Source organism: Macrotis lagotis, chromosome 1 (genome assembly GCF_037893015.1).
Source record: "Macrotis lagotis isolate mMagLag1 chromosome 1, bilby.v1.9.chrom.fasta, whole genome shotgun sequence".
NCBI lineage: Eukaryota > Metazoa > Chordata > Mammalia > Peramelemorphia > Peramelidae > Macrotis > Macrotis lagotis.
Window position 1 is genome coordinate 618,085,912 of NC_133658.1, and position 25,871 is coordinate 618,111,782.

Here is a 25,871-nt window from a genome sequence, read left to right on the forward strand (position 1 = left end):
ATGAACAAAAAAACTCCATCTTTTGTCTGAGCATTTTCTCTCTGTTTCCCATGCTTGGAATGTTCTTCCTTCTTACTGACTTCCCTGATTTCCTTTATGTCTCACCTAAAATCTCATTTCTACAAAAAACCTTTCTTTCTTTCTTTCTTTCTTTCTTTCTTTCTTTCTTTCTTTCTTTCTTTCTTTCTTTCTTTCTTTCTTCTGTATAGTGCCTTTTTCTCTGTTATTTCCTATTTGTTCTTTATATAGCTTGTGTATAAATTTTATATATTATATATAAATATAAGTTGTGTATATATATATATATATATACATATGTGTGTTGGATGTGTTTATGTACACACACACACACACACACACATATATATATATAAAATATAATTATTTGTTTGTGAACTTGAGGGCAAGAACTATATTCTTTTTTTTTAGGATTTTTCAAGGCAATGGGGTTAAGTAGCTTGCCCAAGGTCACACGGCTAGGCAATTATCAAGTGTCTGAGGCTGGATTTGAACTCAGGTACTCCTGACTCCAGGGCCAGTGCTCTATCCACTATACCACCTAGCCACCCCAAGAACTGTATTCTTGACATCTTTTTATATACTCAGTATTTTGTAGAATAGCTTAATTAATAATACATATAAGCAATAAATTCTTGTCGATAGACTTATGAATGGCTAAATGGCTAGATGGATAATGAAACAAAAAGAAAATGAGAAAAAAGTACCTTATTAGGAGCAAAACCATGCTAGGCAATATAGAACATACATGTTTATCTGAGGCATTGATGCTATGGAATAGTGATATTCAGTCAACACACATATATTGACAGCCTACTCAGATTCAAAGGCCCAGGGCTATAAAAACAAACAGAAGTAATTGAATAGTCTTGGCCTTCAAATGACTTCTATTGTACAGTCAAGAAACAACATATATATACAAATAGGCTTCATACACCATATCACAAGTAAATATAAGACAATTTCAAGGTGGAAGGAGAAAGCTTTAGGGAGTAAAGGCTTCTTGTAAAAAGGAGCTAAGTAGAGAGTCAAATCTTAAAGGTGAAAGTGAGAAAGGAGAATATTCCAACATGAATAGTAAATAAACTATACAAAGTCCTGAAATGAAAGATAAAATGTCATTTACGGAAAACAGCAAAAGATCACTTTGACTGTAATGTAGAATGCTATGAGGTACCCTAAATCTGGAAGCATAGGGTAGAACCAGATATTCTAGACACTCTCTGAAAAAAATATATAGATTAATATATAATATACATTATATATGTTAATAAATAAATTATTTTTAATCCTAAGCAGAGAAGATAAAGAACTTTTTGAGAGAGCAATGGGATCTTGCTACATTTCTTAAGAATCTTAACTAAAGTGAGTTGCTCGGGCTGCGGCTCTCCCGTTTCTTTGGCCCTGCCCCGGCTTGTCTTTGGGACGTCGCTTCCTGCGCGGGTAAGTGCCCGTCGCCGGACCCGGGCGCCGCTCTCTGCTTTTTGATGAATTCCAGAATGAAGCAGACAAAAGAAGGATCCAAAGGAACTATAAAGCATTTTTTCTTGGAAAACACAAATGGCAGTCTTATACCAAGACGAACACTCAAAATGATTCAGCCTTCTGCAGCTGGTTCTTTAGTTGGCAGAGCAATATCCAAAAGGAAGCTTTGTCATGATCAGCTAACATCCAAGTCTTCTAATACTGATGTTGATATAGACCCAGAGCATGATGAAAATGAAAATCTTGATGGAGTCTCTCAAGAAGCTTTTAATCTCATGATTAAAGAAAACCCTTCTTCTCCGTACTGGAAAGAAGTAGCAGAAAAACGGAGGAAGGCTCTTTTTGAAGTACTACAAGAAAATGAAAAATTACATAAAGAAATTGAACAGAAGGACAATGAAATTGCCCACCTAAAAGAAGAAAATAAGGAACTGGAAGAACTAGCAGGACATGTACAATATATGGCAGATATGATAGAAAAGTTAACTGGCCAGTCTCTAGAAAACTTTGAACCACAAAATATTCCAGCATTTCGGGAGTTTGATTCAGGAGGTGAAGAAGTAGGCAGAGATGCTGAAGAAAATTCTCAAATTGACACATATGATGAAATAAATGTTTCTTTACCTACTAATGGATGACCACATTATACAAATTTTAAGTTTGATTGTTGGGAAATGACACTGCCAAAATTTACCTTCACTTTAGTTACATCTTTGGGTTACTTTTTTTAATTAGCAAAAACCTTGAATATTTGACTTTTTTTTTAAAGAAGCTTGATACTTAGTGACAGAGAATTCATTGTATTGTGCAAACTATTATAGTTTGCTTTTGGACACTTGTATTAAAATACAAATACTGTGTATTTTTAATCTTGTGATATTTTACGTAAATAACATATTTTCAATTGAGTCTTACATTGACTTATATATACTTGATAAATAAAGTTCACTCTCCCATCAAAAAAAAAAAAGAATCTCAACTAAAGTCCCACATTCTGTAAGAAACATTTCTAGTCCTCCTTAATCATAGGACCCTCCTCTGTAAATGATCTCCATTTCGCCCTATACACAACTTGTTCTAGATAGCCTTTATATATATATATTATCTCTCTCAGATTGTAAACTGAGGATAACAGCTATTTTTGCCATTCTTTGTACATCGTGTGCAAAGAACATAAAAAGTAATTTTTAAAAGCTTGTTGACAACCTCCTAGAAAAGGTGGGAAAACATTGTCCCACCTCCACCTCCTCCCAAAATCCACCAAAAAATTCCTGTGCCTCTTGTTTTCAGTCAAATAATAAAATATAACCTTTGGGGGGAGGGAAAATGACATATACATATATATATTAGTTTTCTTTTTCCAAGGCTATGGGGTTAAGTGACTTGCCCAAAGTCATAAAGCTAGGTAATTATTAAATGACAGAGGCAGTATTCGAACTCATGTCCTCCTGACTCCAGGGATGGTTTTCTATCCACTGTGCCACCTAGCTACCCCACATAGTAGATTTAAACTCCAAAGACCTGAATTTGAATTTTGATTCTAAGCATGTTACTTCCCCCTTCTCTGAGCCTCAAATCCTTCATGCATTTGGAGTATGAAGTCCCTTTACAATTTTTAATCACCATAATCTCCTTTCTGGAAAATATGAGAAATGTAGTTTTGGCATTTTGCAAAACTCATCTCCTACCTAAAATATCAAACATTTTGGAGACATTATTCAAACCTGGCAAAGTAACTAATGTATAATCAAATAGTGTGAGAAACAAAAAAGGGTAGATAAATTAATAACCAGTCTTAGATGCTACTGAACTTAATCCAAGAATCAGAAATCTATCAGAATAAGAAGAAAATGCTGCCCTAATGATCAAGTTGAGAGAGTTTTTTTTCCCTTTTTCTTTTCCAAATTGACTTTTTTGCTGGAAGAAAAACAGTTTCAGTGACCCAAAACTTCTTTTATCAGTGTTATATTTATGATTTTCTTTCAATTCAATTCCATAATCTTCATGGGAGAAGTAACAAGAGAAAAAAATAAAAGTCATATCCAAGTTTAACAATCGAAAAAAATCTCTTTCAAAACTCAAACTGCATTTTAGTCTTCTCTAATTCTCCCTCCCCTGACATTATCAAAAAGAAAACTATCTTTAATATATAGAAATTAAAGAATTTTCTTTTTTGACTTCTTGAAAAACAAGTTTTCATCTATAAATGGGTTTTCTCAAGAGTTCTTGATTGTACTGAGCACAGTGGCACATTCTAGTAATCCCAGTTCCTCAGAAGGATAAGACTAGTGGTTCCTTTGAGTTTGGCAATTCTGAGTTGCAATGGTCAAACATGATCGGGTGTCTTCACTAAATGTGGCACCCAATGGTGAGCTGTTGGGAATAGAGAACTACTAGGTTACAGTAAGGCAAATTGATTGGACCAAAAACAGAAATTGAGAATATTAAAGACTTTGTGGGGACCAGTAGTGACATCAGCTTATAAGTAAATAGCCCTGCACTTCTGACCTGGGAAAGATGGAAAGACCCAATTATTTTTTTTAAGTGTTCTACACAGCCCAAGAAAAATGAGTGGTTACAATGAAAACCCACTTGCCAAAGCTATTACCAATTCACCCCGATAACTCCTTTCAGGTAGTGAATAGCAAGCACTGTTCTCCTAGCTCCTGTATAATTAATATCAAGATACAAATATGTTCCAGTCTATTTGGAAAAAGAGAGATGATATTATTATCAAGAGATCTCTCTAAAACATTTCACAACTAGAGGGAGAGATAAATTAAATGTGCAATAAAAGTTTAATAGCCGATAGTGATTGTACTTTGGGAACCCTGATAAGAATAAGCATAATGGCATAATAAATTTTCTTTTGTGGGGAATGTTTATTTTGAGCATTAGGCTTTGGCAATTCTTGTAAATCTAATCAGCATCCTGGCAATTAATAATGTTAAATTGCTTCATATCTCTGTAGCTAAACATCACCATCTTTCTTATTATTATCGAAAGAATACATAATTCAGCATAGCCTAATATAGGATTTTTCCCAAAAAAATTTTCAAGTAATTTTCCATCAATGAGAAAAACAATGCAATATTTGTATTATTACTGATACAATTAATCAGTCTATATTTACTAGCATAATATGCAACATTGTGCTATATGTTATGGAAGACAAAGAAAAGTTTAATGAATAGTCTTTGCCCAAAAGAAGCTAATCAGAGATGTAAGAATAAGACAGGTATGTAGTCAACAAACAAGAATTTAATAAGCACCTCACCATGTGCCAAGCAGCATGTAAGGCACTTTAAAGCAAAAGTTTAAAACCAGTACAAAAATTTATTGCATCAAGTGGCTATTCACACTTGTAAAAATTATAAGCAAAATGTTAAATATAATAGGACTCCTACTATAATTCAGAGAGACAAATTAGATATGACTGATATGCAGTGAGATTAGATCCATAGTAGAATATGGTTCTGGAAGGAAAAGAGATAAGGACTTGAGCTATGACTTCTTTGGTAGAGGGAACAATTCCCAGGTGTGGAGGCCAGCTTCTTCTCTATATTTTATAATCTTACAGAGTTGCCTAGAACCTTGAGACGTTACACATAGGGTCATATAAATTGAATATGTCAGAGTTGGAACTTGAATCCAAGTCTGCCTGGTTTTTGAGGCCAGTAATCTTTCTATTCACTATATCACACTGCCTTTAAAAGTTCTTGAAGGATGAAACATATTCCAGAAGAAACAGGATAATTAAGAGTAGTATATATTTTTTAAAAAAGATATTTATGTGAAGGGAAAAGCAGAGCAAGGTAGGAATTATTTAAGTGCCGATTAATAAAAGTAGAATCAAAACTGATATCATCATGACTATATATTCCCAGTCACCATTGTAAAAAGAGTAAATAGATGAGAAATCTGGGAAATATATCACAAGCCTTGCCAAGAGACATGACACAGTAATGGTGAGGGACTTCAATTATTTGGAACTCTCACTCTCTCTGCCAAAAGAAGAGCAGCTAATAAATTCTGAATGGCTTTAATGGTAACATACTTTTTCATAAAAGTCAACATACCAGCAAGTAGAAATTCTATTTTGGTCTGATCCTCACCAAAAGGAAAAAAATACTGCAGCTGGGGAAGAAGTGATGGAAACCTTATGGGGAAGCAAGCAATCCTTCTTAGATATCTTGATAGAGAAAGAGAGGAAAACTAAAAATAATCAAATATGCCCTCTAGTATTGGAGAGAGAGAATATTTCAAAATTTTAAGAAAATACAAGTAAAAAAACCTGAAGGAATACAATTTTAATGGAGAAGTAAATTTATGAAGGATGTCAGTTACTCAAAAATAAAAACAGAAGAATAAAAATAAATAGTTCTGATGATAATAATAGCTAGTATTTATATACTTCTGTAAGATTTTTAGATTCATTATCTCATTTGATCCCCCCAACTATCATTCAAGGTACATATTTATATTATCCATGTTTTACAGATGAGAAAACTGAACAAATAGCAATGAAGAGATTTGCTCAAAGTCATACAACTAGTAAAGATCTGAAATAAATTCAAATTCCATGCTCTTCAAGTTGATTCCAAGTTCAATATGACCTGTCAATGACCTGTTACAGAAACAAAAGAATTGTCTGATGGTGTGGATGAGGTTGCATCAAGGAACTTGTATTTTTAAATGCCACATAAAGGAGAAGAAAGAATGAATAAGTTCCAGAGGGAGAATGCAAAAGGACAGATTGGCAAATTTAAGAATATAGTCAGGAATATTGAAGCTTAAAATGAGCTAAGTGAGGAAACTCAAGACCATTAAAAGGTTTTGTTTAGATTTTTCTAAAGCTATATTGACAAACAGGAGGAGAATCAAAGAGGGGATTAGATTACTGATCAAAGTGATCAAATAAGGATGACTGAAAACAGAAAGACAGAGCTATTTAATGCTTATTTTACGGTTTCTTTGCCAAGGAGTCTAATCTTTGGATTCCAAAGAACAGAGCAGAAATGATTAAGAGGGAAATATTACCCAGTGTAGTATACTGGAAAGAGTTTGAATTCAAATCTAACAATTGTCATTAAATCATCTAACCTTAGGCAAGTCACTTAACCTACTTTACTCTCAGATCTAGATACCTAGATAGATTGATGGAACCAAGTAAGTGAGAAAGCAAGCATTTTTTTTTTAGGTTTTTTTGGCAAGGCAGATGGGGTTAATGGCTTGCCCAAGACCATATAGCTAGGTAATTATTAAGTGTCTGAGATCGGATTTGAATCCAGGTACTCCTGACTCCAGTGCCGGTGCTTTATCCACTGCGCCAACTAGCCGTCCCCACTGCGCCACCTAGTCGCCCTGAAAGCAAGCATTTTTAAACACTTGTTATAATCGGAGCACTTGTTAAGCAACCAAAGAACAAATAAAAGGAAACAAGGATCAAGCCTTCAAAGAATTTATATTCTAAAGAGAAACACAACAGATAAAGGGGAGCTAGAACGTGAAAAAGGCATTTGTATATGTCAGAGAGATTAGCAAAAAGATACAGAATTCTAGAGTGTGAGTTGAGATGGGAGACCTTCCAGTAGGAGTTCGGTCAAGGACGTCACCGATCAGTATAGCAGGGACTTAGGAAAGAGGTTTCTCCAGGGTGGGAAATTGATGGTAAGGAAGAGACGAAGTTAAGAAATTTATTTAGGTTGGGAGTAAAGTCCAGATAGTTAGAAAGGACTCCTGAATTGGTAGTTCAGTTGATTAATCAGGAGACTGGGGGGAGTGCCCCTAGATTATCTAGAGTTATCAAAGAATATGGCAGAGTTCCCTCATACTTTCCTTTTGGAAAGAAAAGCACATGAGCAAAGAGGAAGCAAAATTATCAGAAGATAGTTTACTTAAATAACCCTAGAGATTCAACTTTAAAAATAAGTAAAACAATCAATAACTTCATTAAGAAACAGAATTTAAAATAAACCCTCAGTGTCAGTATTATATCTACATATCACAAGAAAGAAAGGAAGGAAGGAAGAAAGGAAGGAAGGAAGGAAGGAAGGAAGAAAGAAAGAAAGAAAGAAAGAAAGAAAGAAAGAAAGAAAGAAAGAAAGAAAGAAAGAAAGAAAGAAAGAAAGAAAAAGAGAGGACAACTCTAGACAAGGTAAGTTACCACCATCTCTACACTATAAATTTTTGAGAGTTGCCAACAGATATTATCTGCTTTATTGTATTTTTAAAAAATAATTACCATTTTTAATATGGTTTGGGCCCTCCTTTGGAGTGTGGTAAACACATAAGGATTGCAGTTGTTGACACTTTTGCCTTAGAGGACTGATCTAGAAAGTTGAGTAACTTGCTCAGGGTCATAGCCAATGTATGTCAGAGGTGATATTTGAACCCAGGTCTTCTTGGCTAAGACTCTCTTTACTCCATGCTTCTTTTCTTCTGTTGAGTATACTTCAATGAAATACAACAGAGTTAAATATAAAGTCGTTTACTAGGTTTAAAACCTAGTCAGATTTTTTGAAGATAACTCTAGTTAATCATAGCAAGTTTCATCAGTGGTGTACTGAGAACCTAATGTTTGCTTGTTTGTTTTTTTATGACTGTGTAGGAAGTATATCATACCCAATCATACAAATTTCTGTTTTATTAATTGTATTCTAAAACCTGAGTGAACATATTACTGGAGGAGCTAGAATTCATCAATCTTGTTATACATGAAAAGAAAAGAAAGTTGTAGCTAAATGGAAGGATATCTCAAAGATAGTGAATTGAGTATCAAATAAAACGGTTTGCCAGAATGGCTTTTGTTGTATGACCAGAGGTTACAGAAAATATATTTTATGGAATTTGGTTACCTCATGTGGTACTACTAACAGTAAGTGGTTGAAAAGAGACCATCATATAAATAATTTTAACAGTGAAATCTCTTAAAAAGGACAAAACATTAAAAAATTATATAAATTGATAAGATCCTCCAAATTAAATCAACATATACTCTTATATGATTTCAATGCATAGGTCTGACACAATGAAGACGGGAGTACTATCTTGAAACTATGATTCAGGAGAGAGATATGGGAAAAGTCATAAACTTGTGTAACATATGAAAATTAAAAGCCTTTGTTCATGAATGCTATCTCTTAAAAATTAGCTTGGAAAATAAAACCGACTACATCTTATCAGACAAGAAAAGAAAAAGTATTAAAGAAAGAAGTATATGTGAATACATATATATGTGTACATTCACTAATCAAAGATCAGAGTTTCTAAAAAAGTATAATGTGAAAAATATGGAATATAATTAAAATGACATAATCCTGAATAAAAGCGGTTTACTGAAAATTTTAAAAATGGGAAATCACATCAGAAATGACATAAATTCCAGTTATAAATAATTAAATTTGGAAGACTAATCAGTAAAAGTTAATGGCAGCAACAAATCAAAAGATCCCAGAAACAAGCTAGTCAGCCAACATCTGATTTAACTTGCCAAATGGAGAGAGATGGCTGCCAGAGGCAACATTGGCTTGGAATAGAAAGTTTTTTATGAAGAATCATTATGGTCAGCTATGATCAGTAGCTTAAGATAAGCAGAAAGAAGCAGTGAAGTTTAAAGAAAGCTGAGTTCAACATCTAGCTAAACAAAGGAACTGAATGCATTGAAGGATGAAAAAGAAAGGAAAAAAACTATAAAAGAAGAAAAGATGACAAAAAATTGACAAAATAATCTCAAACTACAGTGTTCTCCATCAAGTATAGTGGAGTTACCACATGTGAACCCCAACATCATGGTTCCCAGGACGCACATAGAAGAGATAGAAATGGAATTAAAAAAGAACTAAGAAGGGGAAATATAGCTGAATTGCACCAAATATGTAGGCTGACCCAATAGCCTTATACAACTTTGAACTATTAAAGCTTAAACTAAGATTTTCAGAATATCCTATATATAAAGGACATCCATAGTAGGGATAATACAACTGTGAGATCTTTTAGGGATCAACAGGGTATTTAAAATTGGCTTAAAAAGTTTGAAAAATAAGTATTTTATAACATTAATAGCCGGAGAATATCAATAATTCATAGTCAAACTCTTTATCTAGTCTCTCATAAATATAATCTTTGAGAGATTTGTCTTTAAATTAATTTAGGGACATCCTTTATGAAAAAAAGAGTATAAGCAGATTTTCACATGAGAAATTCAAAGATAGGTCACCTCTTCATCATCTCACTTAATTGAAAGTTATTTGAACACATCTCATATTGCTTGTTGGTTATTATTACAAACAAAAGAAAGGAAGGAAGAAAGGGAAGGAAGGAAGGATAGAAGGAAGGAAGGAAGGAAGGAAGGAAGGAAGGAAGGAAGGAAGGAAGGAAAGAAGGAAGGAAGGAAGGAAGGAAGGAAGGCATGGAGGAAGGGAGGGAGGGAGAGAGGAAGGAAAGAATTAGGGAGAAAGGGAGGAAGGAAAGGAAGAAGGAAAGAAAAGAAAAATTTTTGGTTTTTTTAAAGCTAAACTGCCTTAAAGAATCTTTTATTTCTTTCTTTCTTAGGTTTTCTCAAGGAAAATGGGGTTAAGTGGCTTGCCCAAGGCCACACAGCTAGGTAATTATTAAATGTCTGAGGCCTGATTTGAACTCAGGTACTCGTGACTCTAGGGCTGGTGCTCTATCCACTGTACCACCTAACCACCCCAAGGCTCTTTTATTTCAAAAAGGTTATATATACATAGGCACATCTCCATATATAGATGGTTTATGATTTCTTGGAAGATGTAACAACAAAAGCAGCTCTCAACAAGTCTCTTACTCTCAAAGACATTCTCCTCTGTTATGGAGGAGATCCAGAGCAGAGTCCAAGTCAAAGAGGGATCCCTGGGCATAGTAAAGCCCTCTACATGCTCGTGTTTGTAAATGATTTTCTAATTGCACAAAACTCCAAGATATTGCAAAACCTCTTGAAAGAGATCATACAAAAAAGTTTTCATATAGGAATGCTAACATTGTGAAGCATGTCCATTGCACAAATTTCAAAACAGATTAGAAGAGATATTCATTCAATGTATTTATGAGGGATAAATGTGCAGACGAAACTGTAGAAAAAGCTACAGAATTATTTCACAGGGTCCCAGTTTCCCAAGAATATAAAGACCTATCTTTTTATGCCAATATTTTACCAGAATTTATTTACCAGAATTGCTGTAAGTAAGAGTCATATGGGACACAACTAAGTTTGATGGAAATGTTTCCTTTTGTGGTTCTTTGACTAAGTAATGTTGTGTATTGTTATAAAGTTAAATAATAAATCTTTAATAAGTATTTAAACAATTATCATTTACATAGCTCTTTAGTAAGGTGAGCATTCAATCTATCTGGTCTGTAAAATAACCATGATGCAGATAATGGAATACAGACAGTAACTCAACTGAACTCTCTCAATATTCTCCTCTGAGAATTAAAAAAAAACTCATTTTAGAGCAGTCAAGCCAAAACAAAGTCAATGTTAGACATTCTTCCAACCTATAAAATTTTAGGAGGTGAGCAGGAAAGGTCTGTGACACTGGGGTTATGACTATCCCAGAGAGTACATGATAACAATACCAGAAATGAACATTAAAGGTAGCTACTGTAGAGACAAAAGCTTCAGAAGTTCTTAGCCCAGAGATGGTAATAGGGTTGGACAACTAGTTTGAAAGAGATTACAAAGGGCTCCTTGTTGAAACTAGATACAGCTGGCACTGACTAGCAACTCTATTGCCAATCAGTTCTGGGTTACAGTTCCAAGATGGAGAGACGCACATATATTTTTCTTCCCCTGCAGAGGAGTAGGGGCCTTTCTTGGGTAAAGACAAGAGCACAGACTGAAAGAGCTGTGACAATAACTTTCCCAGGATAACAACACCTTAGGAGCACTGAAAACTTGTAGATACTCAGAACTAGTTGCAACTTCTGGTATATGAAGCTTGAGACAGTGTCCCTTCTATCACAGGAGCAGAACTCAAATTTAAAAGAAAGGGAAAAAAAGAAAAAAGTTAAACAAAAAACAACAAAAAAGAATCCAACCATAGAAAATTATTATGACAACATGGAAGATCAAGACACAAACTTGGAAGAAGACAACAAAGTCAAAACAAATGCGGATAAACCCACACACAAAAATGGGAAGTAATCTCAAGCCCAGAAGGAAGTTTTGGAAGAGCTGAAAGAAAAAAGAACTTAAAAATCATATGAGTTAGAAGAAAAAGTGAGAAAAAATGAGAGTGATGAAAGAGAAGTATGAAAAAAGAATCAACAACTTGGAAAAATGAAAGTGCCTAAAAAGTAGAATAGGTGAAATAGAAAAGGAGATCAAAAATCCACTATAGAAAATAACCCCTTAAAAGTACATATGGCCACATGACAAAGGAACAAAAACTAGGGAAAAAACTCCATAAAGTTAGAATTGGACAATGACTCTATGTGACATCAAGATTGATTGCAAGAATCAATCAAATTTTTTTAAATGAAAAAATAGAAGAAATGTAAAATAGCTCACCTAAAAAAAACTAACCTAGAAAATTTATCCAGAAAAGAAAATTATAGAATCATTGGTCTACTAGAAAGACATAATCAAAAGGTCATAGTCAACATCTTTCAAGAAATTATCAAGGAAAAATGCCCTGATGTACAGATGAGAGGGCAAAACAGGCATTGAAAGAATCTGACAATCACCTCATGAAAGAGATTCCAAAATAAAAACTCCTAGGAACATTATAGTCGAACTTCAGAACTATCAGATCAACAAAAAAAAATTCTGTATATGGCCAGAAAGGAAACAATTCAAATGTCAGAGAGCCACAATCAGGGTTACACAGGATAACTGGCTACAAGCTTAAAAGAGCAGAGGTTGTGGAACATTATATTCTGGAAGGTAAAGGAGGTAGGACTATATTGAAAAATCCTGGCAAAATTAAGCATGACAACTTAAGGGGGGAAATGGTCTTTCAATAAAATGGAAAGATTTCAAGATTTTATTAGGAGAAGACCAGAAAAATCTGAAAAGGGGAAAAGAGGAAAAGGGGAAAGAAAAGAAAGTATTTAATAGAGATGAAATGTTTTTATCCCTACATGAGAAGACAATACTTGCATTTCTTAAAAAATCATACCAGTAATAATACAGCTAGGAGAAATAAAGGATATGGGTGTAAGGTGAATTTGTGGGAGTGATATAAAAATAATTAATGCATGAGAAAAGAGAGTACACTAGATTCAGAAAGGAGATAGAGAATGGGGTAAATTATTTCATTTGAAAAGGTACAAAAACCTATTACAGTGAAGGGAAAGATGGAAAACTGGGAAATGGGCATCATTTGAAATTTATTCTCATTATTATTGGTTCAAAGAGGGAATGATATATATATTATAGTAATATTATATATATATATATATATATATATAGAGAGAGAGAGAGAGAGAGAGAGAAAGAGAGAGAGAGAGAGAGAGAGAGAGAGAGAGATTCAGTTAAATACAGGAAGCTATTACCTAACAGCTAAGTAATAGGAGGAAAGATATAAGAATGACAGAATAGGAGACAGGGGGAAAGGTGGAAGACAGATTCAAAATACATAAATGTATATTCATGCTTATTTCATATTAATCATGCTGTGAAAGAAGAATTAGAACTAAGGGAGGGAAAACCACGAGAAAGAAAAAAAAAGTTTAAACCATGAACATGTTATACTTTGCTCTATATTCAAAAAACCATTGTTTGTCTCTTCAATTTGGATGTATTTTCCATAACAGGTCTCTCAGGATTGTCCTTGATCACCAAACTGCTGAGAGGATCTGTGTCCTTCATAATTGATCAGCTTGCTTTGTTGCTGTTAATGTAGCATTTAGATACTTAAAGGAGATGTGAGTTATTGGAAGAAATAGCAAAACTAGAATAATGGGAGACTTCAACTGTCCCCTATCAAAATTTGATAAATCCAACCAAAAATAAATGAACAAAACTGAGATGCATTAAATATTTAAAAAATTTCAGCAGTACATGGCAACTACATAAAAAATCTATGTAATAGGGCATTAAAACCTCAAAATCAAATATAGAAAGGCAAAAATGTTAAACGTATTCTTCACATCATAATGTAATAAAAGTTAGAGGAAAAGACAGAGGAAAACAGAGGAAAAATAGATTAAAAGTAACTTGGAAACTAAATAATCTAATCCTGAAGAATAAATGAGTCAAAGAACAAATTATATAAGCTATCAAGAATTTCAGGTTAGCTAGGTGGCGCAGTGGATAGAGCACCGGCCCTGGAGTCAGGAGTACCTGAGTTCAAATCCAGGCTCAGACAATTAACAATTACCTAGCTGTGTGGCCTTGGGCAAGCCACTTAACCCCATTGCCTTGTTATAAAAAAAAAAAAAAGAATTTCAGTAAAGAGAATAAGAACAATGAGACAACATTCCAAAATTTATGAGTTGAAGTTGAAACAGTACTTAGAGGAAACTTTATTTCTGTAAAATTTTATATTAGCAAAACAGAGAAAACAGATAAATGAACTGAGTATGCAACCAAAAAAACTAGTAAGAGAACAAATTTAAAATCTCAATTAAATGACTGCAATTTACTCAATTGAATAAATTGGAAATCCTGAATATCAAAGATGAGACTTATGAAATTAAAAGTTTTTAAAAGAAACTTTTAAAATAACAAAGCTAGGAACTTATTTTATGAAAAAAAATAAATCAAAAACAATAAACCACTGGTTAATTTTATTTTTAAAAAAGAAAGAAGAAAACTAAATATCCAATATCAAAAATAAAAAGGCTGAAATTGCCGCCAAATGAAGAAGAAATTAAAGCAGTTATTAGGTAATATTTTACCCAATAAATCTGATAAGATGAGCAAAATCACTGAATAGTTATGAAAACATACCTTACATTTAAAGATCAGGAAACAGAATGCCTAAATAACTTCATCTTTTTTTTTAAGTTTTTACAAGGCTTAAGATTTTACAAGGGTTAAGTGGCTTGCTCAGAGCCACACAGCTAGATAATTAGTAAGTGTCTGAGGCCCCATTTGAACTCAGGTACTCCTGACTCCAGGGCCGGTGCTCTATCCACTGTGCCACCTAGCTACCCATATATAACTTCATCTTAAAAAAAAAAAAGAAATTGAACAAGGCATTTATGAACTCCCAAAGAAATAATTCCTAGACTGGATGAATTTACAAATGAATTGTACCAAATATTTCAAAAAAAATAAGTAATTCCAATGCTATATAAATTATTTGGAAAAACAGGTAAAGAGTCTTACCAAACTTCTTTTATGTCACAAATATGGTGCTGATAACCAAACCAGGAAGAGCTAAAACAGAGAAGGAAAATTATAGATCAATCTCATTAATGAATCATCATCTAAAAAATTTGAACAAAATACTAGCAAAGTAATTGCAGCAATATATTAAGGATTATACACTATAACATCTGGGATTTATATCATCAGGAATGGAGGGTAGGTTTCAGATTTAGAAAAGTGCCAACATAATTGATAATATTAATAACAAAACCAATAAAAATAATGATTATCTCAATAGATTGCTAAAAACTTTTGACAAAATACACATCCACTAGTATTAAAAAATATTAGTGAGCATAGGAATAGAGGGAGTGTTCCTTAAAATAATAAGTATCTATCTAAATTCATCAGTAAGCATTATCTGAAATGGATATAAGTTAGAAATCCTCAAAATTAGATCAGGGGTGAAGCAAGAATTAGCATTACCATCACTATTATTCTATACAGTTCTAGAAATGGTAGCCATAACAATAAGAGAAGAAAAAAGAAACAGAATGACTTGGAATAATCAATGAAGAAACAAAACTATCACTCTGTAAACAGTATGATTGTATTATAAGAGAACCCTAGAGAATCAACTAAAAAACTATATGAAATAATTAACAACTTTAACATAGCTGCAACAAATAAGGTAAACCCACATGAATCATCAATATTTTTATATGACCAAAAAAGTCCAGCAGCAATTGTAGAGAAATTCCATTTAAAATAACTGTAAACAATATAAAATACTTTGGTATCTAACTGCCAAAACGAATCCCAAAACTATATGAATACAATTATTGTTATCTTCCTGTTAGACTAGTTGCTCAGGAAGTGTTAGGTTACTGCAGGCTAGTTTATCCTTACCCAGGTGAACATTGAAGGGGCAGGAGACAAGGACGGAAAGTTCTCCAAGATCTCCACAATCTCCATTTATTGGACCAAATACAAGTGTTTAAATATACTCCCAGGCCCTGGTCAACTCCCACTCCCATGGTACTCTACATATTGCTTGAGGAAAGTTTACAGTACTCACACACACAACAGTCCCTTACATATTACCCTTTTTGGTTTAATTTTGAAGCAAATTTCCTTAATTCAATTACATAATGAATGCCACATAAGTTGTAAACAAAAGTTCAAAACAGTATAAACAAATGTCAATTAAACAATAGTAAAAACAACTAAGCATCCAAGTCAATTAATATGAGTTATTAAATTTTATAAAATAATATTTCCATCTTATATTATGCATGAATCCACAGATTTATCCCAGAAGAGGATTCTATTACCATATCCATGTGATTACAGAGGACACAAAGATTACAAACTTTTTTTCTTTTGCCAACAAAAACCTTTCAAAACAATCAAATTTAAAACCCAAACTAAAAGGAGTAACATTTAACTCAGGTACTATAACAATTTAAGATCTGAATTACACACATACACACACACACACACACACACACACACACACACACACACACACACACAGTAGTTTAGACACTAACACAAACACAGAAACCATTCTTCTGTATCACATTTACCAAGCTGAGATTGATACCCTGGCCAATACCAGATCTCAGAATATATAAACATTTTCCCACCTCTCCAGGCTAGTAGAGAGATGTGAAAACATCTTATTGATGACTAAATGCATATTTACACATATAATGCACCAATTAAGATTGGTCAAGGAAAATAACTTTTGGAACCAGTCAGAATTTCTAGAGGAACCTCATATATATTTTCATAAAAATCTTGAAATAGTCAATCAAAAAATTAAATGCATTCTTAAACAACTTCAGAAAATTCAAAGTTAGCTACTCTATTGCAAAGAAATTAGCCATAGGCACAGGCTTAATTTAAAAGATGAAATCTAAATTTCCCAGTCCCAGGAAAATGTCTTCTTCCACTTTTTCCTTAACTAATTGACCACAAAGCTTCATAATTAATAGCCTAAGAAAATCATGGTCGTTGCCCAACCTCCCACCACACCAAATCAGGAAGAAGGCATGGGGGTCCCTTGATTTCTAAAATAAGTTTTTTGGAGGGTCTTGCCCTTCCTACAGCAAAGCATGTATTCCTTCTGAGACATAGGCTTGAGTTTCAAAGTTCCAAAAAGGAAGATATCTCTTTTCCCTCCCACCGCCCCTGCAGAGGGTGAGGGTGGCAGAGAATGAGAGAGAGCATTTGTAATTCCTTGAGTTGTTAACAACAGTACAATTTGGAGTTGTTGCATTTTCTAAACAGTAGACAACACCATTGCAAACTGTCCAATAGCATGACACATTTTTACTCTCTACACAGGAATTGCTATTAGAGTGTACTTTATGGCTTTCTAATGATGGAGCAAACGTTGTGGCGTGCTTCATTGTAGGCTGGAGAGTGAAATTCATTGTGGCTTCTGGAGTGGAATTCATGGTAGGCATCAGGGTTGGAATCACGGTCTGGGTCAGGGTCATTGGCACCAACAAGGAATCTCTGTAGTTGGTCGTATGTTTAGGGGTTTGAGTCGCACTTAGGGTGCATAGCACAGGTAGGCAAGCAGTGGCAGCCAAAAGGAACAGTTAGCCGGTCCTCCACATTCCATTCATTGCAGTGGTGCAGACTGGTGCTGAGGAAGAAGCTCCATCCCCTGCAGCACTGCCTCAGAGACTTCACTTCCTTCTGGCTCTTCAATGCTGAATACTTATTTCTTTCTTCTTACTTTTGCTGGTTCCTTAATGCTAAACACATATGTTTCTTCTTATTATTGCTTTCCTTCACACCTCCTTGTTCCAACTTCCTTAAAATCAGCCCCCTGGTAACAATCAAACTGTTACCTCTCCAAATTCCTCTGCTTCTGGATGTCACCTGGAGGTTCTCTTGCTTGTATCTGCTGGCCCTTATCCCAGACTCCACTCAGATAGCTCCACTTTCATGTCCCTGTTCAGGCACCATTTCTTATGTTCCTGTTATACTCACTGCTCAGGATGTGTTAAGTTCCTAGTGGCTAGTCTATCCTTACCCAGGCAAACATTAAAGGGCCGAGAGAGAAAGATGGAAAGTTCTCCAAGATCTTCAAGATCTCCAAGATCTCCATTTATTAGACCAAATACAAGAGCTTAAATATCCTCCCCAGGCCCTGGTCCGCTCCCACTCCCATGGTACTCTACAATCAATCAGTAAAACTGTTCTGGTGCTCGAGGATGAAAGTTTACAGTTGATGAAAGATGATGAAAGTTTACAGTCCTCCCACACAAAACAGTCCCTTACAAATTACAAAACACTTTTCATACAAATAAAGTCAGAGCCAAACAATTGGAAAAATAATCTATTACCCATGGGTAGGTCAAGTCAATATAAGAAAAATGACAATTCTACCTGTTAATTCACTTATTCAACACCATATCAAACTACCAAAAAAAACTTTAGAGCTAGAAAAAAATTACCAGAAAAAATCATATGGAGGAGTAAAGATAAAAAAATCAAGAGAATTGTAAAAACTACAAAGAAATGTGGCCTAGCAATACCAGATTTCAAACTATACTATAAGATAATAATAATAATCAAATAAAATCTAGTATTGGCTAAGAAATAGAGTGGTAGCTTCCATGAAACATCAAAAAAACAACAAATCAAAAAAGGATGAAAAAATTGAAGAAAATGTGAAATATTTCATTTAAAAAACAATTGATATTAAAAATGATTGACTACAGATAATTTAAGAATTATTAAATAGTCTGGAAGCTCTAATCAAAAAAAAAGCCTAAACATTATATTTCAAGAATTTATGAAGAAAAATTGCCATGAATTCTTAGATCCAGAGAATAAAATAAAAATTGAAAGAATCCACTGATCACCTCCTGAAAAATATTTCAAAATGAAAACTCTCAAGAATATTATAGTCAGGTAGGTAGAAAGAAACGATGAAAATATCATGGAACCATAATTAGAATCAAACAGTTACTATGTTAAAGAAAAAGAGGTCTTGGAATATATTCCAAAAGATGAAGGAGTTAAGATTTTAAATAAAGCAAACAAATAAACAAAACTGAGTATAATCTTTCAGAGGAAAAAAAGGACACATAATAAAACAGAGGATTTTTAAGCATTTCTGATGAAAAGACAAGAGCTGAGGAGAAAATTTGATATTCAAACAAAAGATTCAAGAGAAGCATAAAGAATAAATATGAAAAAATAATCAGGAGATGCAATAAAGTCAAATTCTTTACATTTCTATATGAGAAGAACATATATATATATATATATATATATATATATATATATATATATATATATATATATATAATCCTAAGAACTTTATCATTTTTAGGAGAGTTAAAAATTTAAAAATTTATATAGCCATCTGTGTTCAGATGGTATTAAAAAATAAGATGTGAGGAAAAGGAAGCCCTGGGAAAAGAGGGGAGAGGTAGAATAGGGAATTTTTCTCACAAAATAGAGGTACTTGTGGGGGGGGATTAGGAGATAGAGATAACAGTGCTTCAACCTCACTCTCATCAGAATTGATTCAAATAGGGAAGTCTTTGTATAGACATCCATTTGGTATAGAATCTTACAAAATAGGGAAATAAGAGGAAAAAGGGATAAGGGATGTGAGGAGGTGATAAAAAGTAGGTAGATTAAGGGAAGAAGTGATCAAAAGCAAAAAGACTTGAGAAGGGTCAGCATAAAAAGAGAGAGAAGCTAAACAGAAGAAAATACAATGGAGCAAAATACACAGTTAATAATCATAACTGTGAATGTGAATGGCATAATAACCTTCCTACAAAATAGAAGTAAATAGCAGAGTGTTTTAAAAACCAGAATCCAACAATATGTTGTTTACAAAAGACACACTTGAAATAGAAAGACACGGAGTTAAAGGGCTAGAGCAGAACCTACTATTCTTCAGCTGAAGTAAAAAAAAAAAAAAAACAAGAAATCATGAATTCAGACAAAGCAAATGCAAAAATAGGCCTAATTAAAAAGAGATAATCAGCGAAATTACATTTTGCTAAAAGGTACTGGTGACAACAAAGTAATGTCAAAAATGTTTTACAACATTTGTTTGATAAAGGTTTCATTTCTCAATTATATAAGGAATTGAGTAAAATTTATAAAATGAGCCATTCCCCTGTTGCTAAAGGGTCAAAGGATATGAACATACAGTTTTCAAAAGAAGAAATCAAAGTTATTTATAGTCATGTGGACAAAATGCTCCAAAACATTATTGATTAGAGAAAGACAAATTAATATAGCCCTGAAGTATCAGCTCATACATATCAGAAATGACTAATGCTGGAGACAGGTAGTGGGGGTGATGGAAAACAGGTATACAAATAGATCATTGGTGGAGTTGTGAACTGGTATAATCCTTCTGGAGAATAACTTGGAACTATGCCTAAAAGGCTATCAAACTAGGTCTGTGTCCCAAAGAGGTAAAAGGAAAAAAGGAAAGGACATATCTATATTATGTATATTAGAATAGTTCCTTTCAAGGTGGCAAAGAATTGGAAATTCAGAAGATGTTCATCAGTTGGGAATTTGTGGCATTTGGTTGTGAAGGAGGGTTTATTATGCTATAAGAAATGAAGGGGGTAATTTCAGGAAAAGAAAAAAAAACATATTTTATTATCTATCTGACCTGATGAAAAGTCAAATGAGAAAAACAGAAAGATCATTATGCATAGTAATGACAATGTTGTAATGATGATCAATTGTGAAAGTTAGTGACTCCAGTCAATATAATGATCCAAGACAGTTCCAAAGGACTGGTGAGGAAAATATGCTATCCACCTCTGAAGAAGTGATTAACTCTGAGTGCAAAGTGAAGTATAATTTCCTCACTTTATTTTTTTGTTATATAGCTATATGGAAATATGTTTTCATGATTTTAAATTTATAAAGAATCTTTTCAATGGGTTAGGGAGGGGAAGGAGAGAGAGAGAGAGGAAGGTTAATAATAAATAAATGATATTAAAAAATAAAATGGAAGAGAGAAAACTCTTTTTCAAATGTATGTTTGGGAGGAGTCATCCCTTGAGAACCCATCTACAAAGAATGCCAAAGTAGTCCAGTATTCTATCAATATAGGAAATTTATAACATCCTAGCATATTCCTATCCAAATAAGACAAAACTATTTCAGTGTTCTAAGATTGTGTGAATTAGAGAGCAAATTAGAATTTTTCTTATATTCAACTTTGATAGTTTTGCATATGAAGGGAAAATGAAGAGGGAACAGCATATATAAACATAAAAAGAAAGGATTTTTACAAGTAATACCTTGTCTGAAAATGTTTGGAATTGTCAAGGGTTTCAATGCCAAACAAAGGAGTTTCTATTTTTTTCTTGTAGGCAAGTAGGAATAATTAGTTTTTGAGAAGATTAGTGATATTCTATTGCCATGTTTCTTAATATTCTCCTTTAATAAATATTTTTGCATTTAAAAAAAACAAATACCCAATGATTAAATGTTTCCACTCTGATGGTTCTTCCTTTTGTGTTATATTTTTTTCCATTTAGTTAATTTTTACCTTAATTTCATTAGCACATAACTAATTAGGTGAGTCATTTTATATTCTTATCTCCCCAGTTGAGCTATCTATATTTCTTCATTCCAAAGTTCAACATGGTGATTGATATATAGACCTCAAGAAGGATCATAAAGGGTTCTCTAAATATTTTGTGTATATGTATGTTTTCCTCTTCCCAAATAAAAGTATCATTTTTCAAAATTTTTAAAAGGGCAAAAAAGGTCCACAATAAAAGATTGATTCATACCAACCTACTCTCTTCCTGAACTAAAATAATAATTAAAAACCTAGAATAACTTGGACATTGAAGATATAATATGTTCAGCCTCATGATCATAAACAACCTAACAAATTTTATTACCATATTGCATAAGACTTTAAGGATACTATTACCATCTGGTGAGATGATGTTGTTATTTAGGCTTTTGAAAAACATTTTTGGCAAGTCAGAGTAGATCCTATTAAACCCAAATTTGACAAGAATGTAATCCCATCTCATTTTTCCTGTTCCCTGTGGGACCAACCTTAAAAAATCAGAAAGTGCTAAAATTCCTAATGTTTCTATGGAATCTACTGATGTCTTTGATAAATTATCTCAGTCACTAGACAATGGTTATGAATTCCTATTAAATTTAAATGTTTATTTTTATGTCCATTTAAATTTGTGGCAGGAATGTGAGTCTATTGTGATTTCCTTCCTTCATGAAAAAAAATTTCTCATTTTACAAAATACTTTTCCCCTGAATAGAATTCACTGTATTCATACTAAATATAAATATGATTGAATAATGATAGTAAAGGAAAGAGTTGGCTCAACTTTTACACTATTTATATCCCTTCCGTATTCCATAGTCAAATATTGCTACAATAATGGATTCCAAGCAAACCATATGTGTATGGGGGGTGTAGGGTAGAGTAAGTGGAGAGTTAATGCATTTTAAACTATATTTAGATCTAGACACTCTATCTTTAAGTCCTAAATTTATGAAGAGCTGGCATTATTCCCTCAGTGACATAAATATGGATCATTACAAAGTTTGTCTCCAAAATTTCACCTGTTTTTCTGAAGTGAGAAATAAGAAATCGTTATACACACACACACACACACACACACACACACACACACACACATATATATGTATATATATTCATACTTTTTCTTAAATTGCAGACTAGATTGTCCACTGTATCACCTTAGAATGTTTTAATTTTATGAAGATCCTACAGGAATATTCTGAAATAAAAGTTCCTTTGACCATTTGGGAAATCACACTCAAATCTGTGGATCTATAATCTCACTGATTTAGATGTTCCCTACATTGATAGAGATTGCAACCAATCCCTGTGTGTCCAACCCATGCAATTCTGATCTACATTCTCACAAGTTTGTCAAAGAGTTTCATCCAATATGCTAGTAGCCATCATTACTTTGTCTTTATATTTCAAAAATATCAGTAAAGTACAAAAGGCTCTCCTCTAGTTACAGTGCCTCTTGTCATGGGACTGTCCATCTTTCCAGTCATAAGTTCTTTTAGTGACGTCTTTTTACTTTGGCTCTTAGTTCCATACCACAACCAGTTCTTACCCTCTACTACTACTACTGTCTTGGTGATACTTATTGCAATTCTTTAGACACAAATGTGTCAAAGTCATAGGCATACAACAATGATAAAATGTTTGTATAAATAAGATGAATTTTTTGTTTTGGAGTATGTAAATAGCTTTCACTATTTATTCAATGTTATACAGCACCCTTTCCTCTACCTGTTTTATTCTGGTCTAAATAATTTGCCATGTATATGTGTACAATTATATATATATCAATTTATATATATATATATATATATATATCAATTTATATATATATATATCAATATATATCTATATATCAATATATATCAATATAACAATTAATGCAAATAGTGAATTACATTAAATGATTGCATTATTCAAATTTGTATTATATATTTCCAATAGACTAGAAATAATAAACATATTCTACAAAATTAGAACACCAAATTCCATGAACTTTAATGCATGCAGCTACTTTATGGTAATTATTATTTACCCTCATTGAGACCTAGATCTGTGTGTGTATATTGTTGTTCAGTTGCTCAGTTTTGTTCACCTCTTAGAAACCTCTTGAACCATACATAGCACAACAGTCAACCTTCTATCCTCCACTATTTCTTGAAGTCTGTTCAAAGTCATCTTTGTTGTTTCCGTGATACTATCTATCCAGTTGATTCCCTTTTAACTTTCAATCTTTCCAAACATTAAGGTTTTATCCAATGAATCCTTATCTTATCCTTATGTGCCCAAATTATTGAGGCTTCAGCTTCAGTATTTTTCATTTCAGTGAATAATTTGAATTAATTTTTTTATGTATTGACTGATTTGACCTCCTTGCTTTTCAACAAGCTCTTGAAAGTCTTCTTCAGAACCATAATTTGAAAGAGTCAATTCTGTGGCACTCAGCTTTCCTTATAGTACAACTCCCATAGTCAAACATTTCTACTAGAAAAACCATAGATTTTTATTATAAAGACCTTTTTTGGCAAGGTGATCTCTACTTTTTAAAATTCTGTCCAGATTTGTCATAACATTCCTTCCAAGAAGCAAGTATCTTTTAATTTCATGATTGCAATTGCCATCTGCAGTGATCTTTGACTCCAAGAATATAAAATCTGACACTGCTTCCATTTCGTCTTCCTCTATTTATCAGGAAGTGGTAGTCCCAGATACCATGATCTTAGTTTTTTGTTTGTTTTTATGTTAAGTTTTAAACTTATACTTTCCTTCCCCCCCCATTAAGAGATTGTAATTCCTCTTAACTTTCTGTCATCTGCTATTTATCATCTGCATGCCTGAGATTATTGATGTTTTTCCTTGCAATTTTAATTCAAACCTCTGATTTATTCAGCCTGGCATTTTGAATCATATATTCTGTATATGAATTAAATAAATAAGGTGATGAACTTCAGCTTTATCATACTCCTTTTCCCATCTTAAACCAATCAGATATTCCATGTTCAGTACTAACTATTGCTTCTTGATCTGAAAAAAGGTTCTATATTAGACAAGTAAGTTGATCTGGTATTCCCATCTCTTTGAATATTTGCCACATTTTGTTGTGATCCAAGTAGCCATTGACTTTAATGTGGTCAATGAAAAAGAAGTAGATTTTTTTTCTGAACTTCCCTTGCTTTCACCATAATGCAGTGAATCTTGGCAATTTGATTTCTAATTTCTCTGATTCTTCAAAAACCAGCCTACTTTCATAATTTTTGGTTCACATATTGCTGAACCTTAGCTTGAGAATTTAAGTATAATTTCTTGTGTGAGAAGTGAGCAAAATTGTTTGGGAATTTGAACATTCCTTAGCATTGCCCTTCTTTAGGATTGTGACATAAATTGATCTTTTCCATTCCAGTAGCTACTGAAAAACTCTACTATATTTTTCAGATTTACTATTATATTGAGTGAAGCATTTTAGCATCATCATCTTTTTGGATTTGAAATTGTTCAACTCAGTTTTTGTGTATACTGGTAGAGGATCTATGTAGGCAATCTTATTACATATTTTAATCTGGATAGTAAAAATTCTTTATACAACTATTGGTTTTGATATTAATGATCAGGACAAATTCTTAAGTGGTTACAAACATCTCCCAACATTCTCAGAAGTTTTTCAGTATTCTAAGACTTAATATAGACAGTACAATTTCATCTTCAAACAAGAGAATGTAAAGGAACTCACCACCTATGGGCAAATCTTCTTGAACTTGAAGTTTGGACTGGGTTTCCTTCATAATAACAGTAATAATCATTTTATCCATTACTTGATATTAATGACCAAAAGATCACTGATTATCTTTTATATTTGAAAGAATGTCTTTTTTTTTCATGTTTCTATCATACGGGAAGAAAAAACCTTTAGGAGATGTATTGTTCTACCAAATAAGGTAATGATTATATAATAAACAAATAGTAAGCACAGTAGCATTGTTTTATGTTCTGAATCTTTGGTCAATTGCTTGATGGCAAAGGTGAAGTTTACTGGGAAATATAACTTCCAAAAGCCTTTATATTCCATATTAATACCTTCACTGAGAATGTCCTAAGTGCATGTGTAGATAATTCTTACAAAAATTTCATATAGATGGAATAGTTGGCATGCAGATTGAAAGCAGCTGATGTCTTCTCAATTGCTCTTTTTTATATTAATAAGGATCAAGATACTTCCCCATATTTTTTCTATCTTTCTATTCTTCAACTACCTTGTAATGGATACCCACTAATGCCTAGATAATCATGTCTCTTCCACCATGGATCTCTTTGATATATACTTGTTCCAGTCCAGTTGTCTTTGTATTTTTGTTCTTATAGAGCCATATATATACTTTCTCTATTATCACATCTAGAATGATGAAATTTATCACTCCACTTTTCTTGATGATAAAAAATTGCAATAAAACTTTTCATTTTTCTTATTTTTGTTATTCTTCAGTCTTTATTAGT

General features: G+C 33.0%; 1 pseudogene; it reads left to right on the forward strand.

Annotated features, from left to right (window-relative positions):
* Window positions 1-1,505: 1,505 nt before the first annotated feature.
* LOC141522017 (geminin pseudogene) lies at window positions 1,506-2,141 on the forward strand (annotated as a pseudogene).
* Window positions 2,142-25,871: the final 23,730 nt, after the last annotated feature.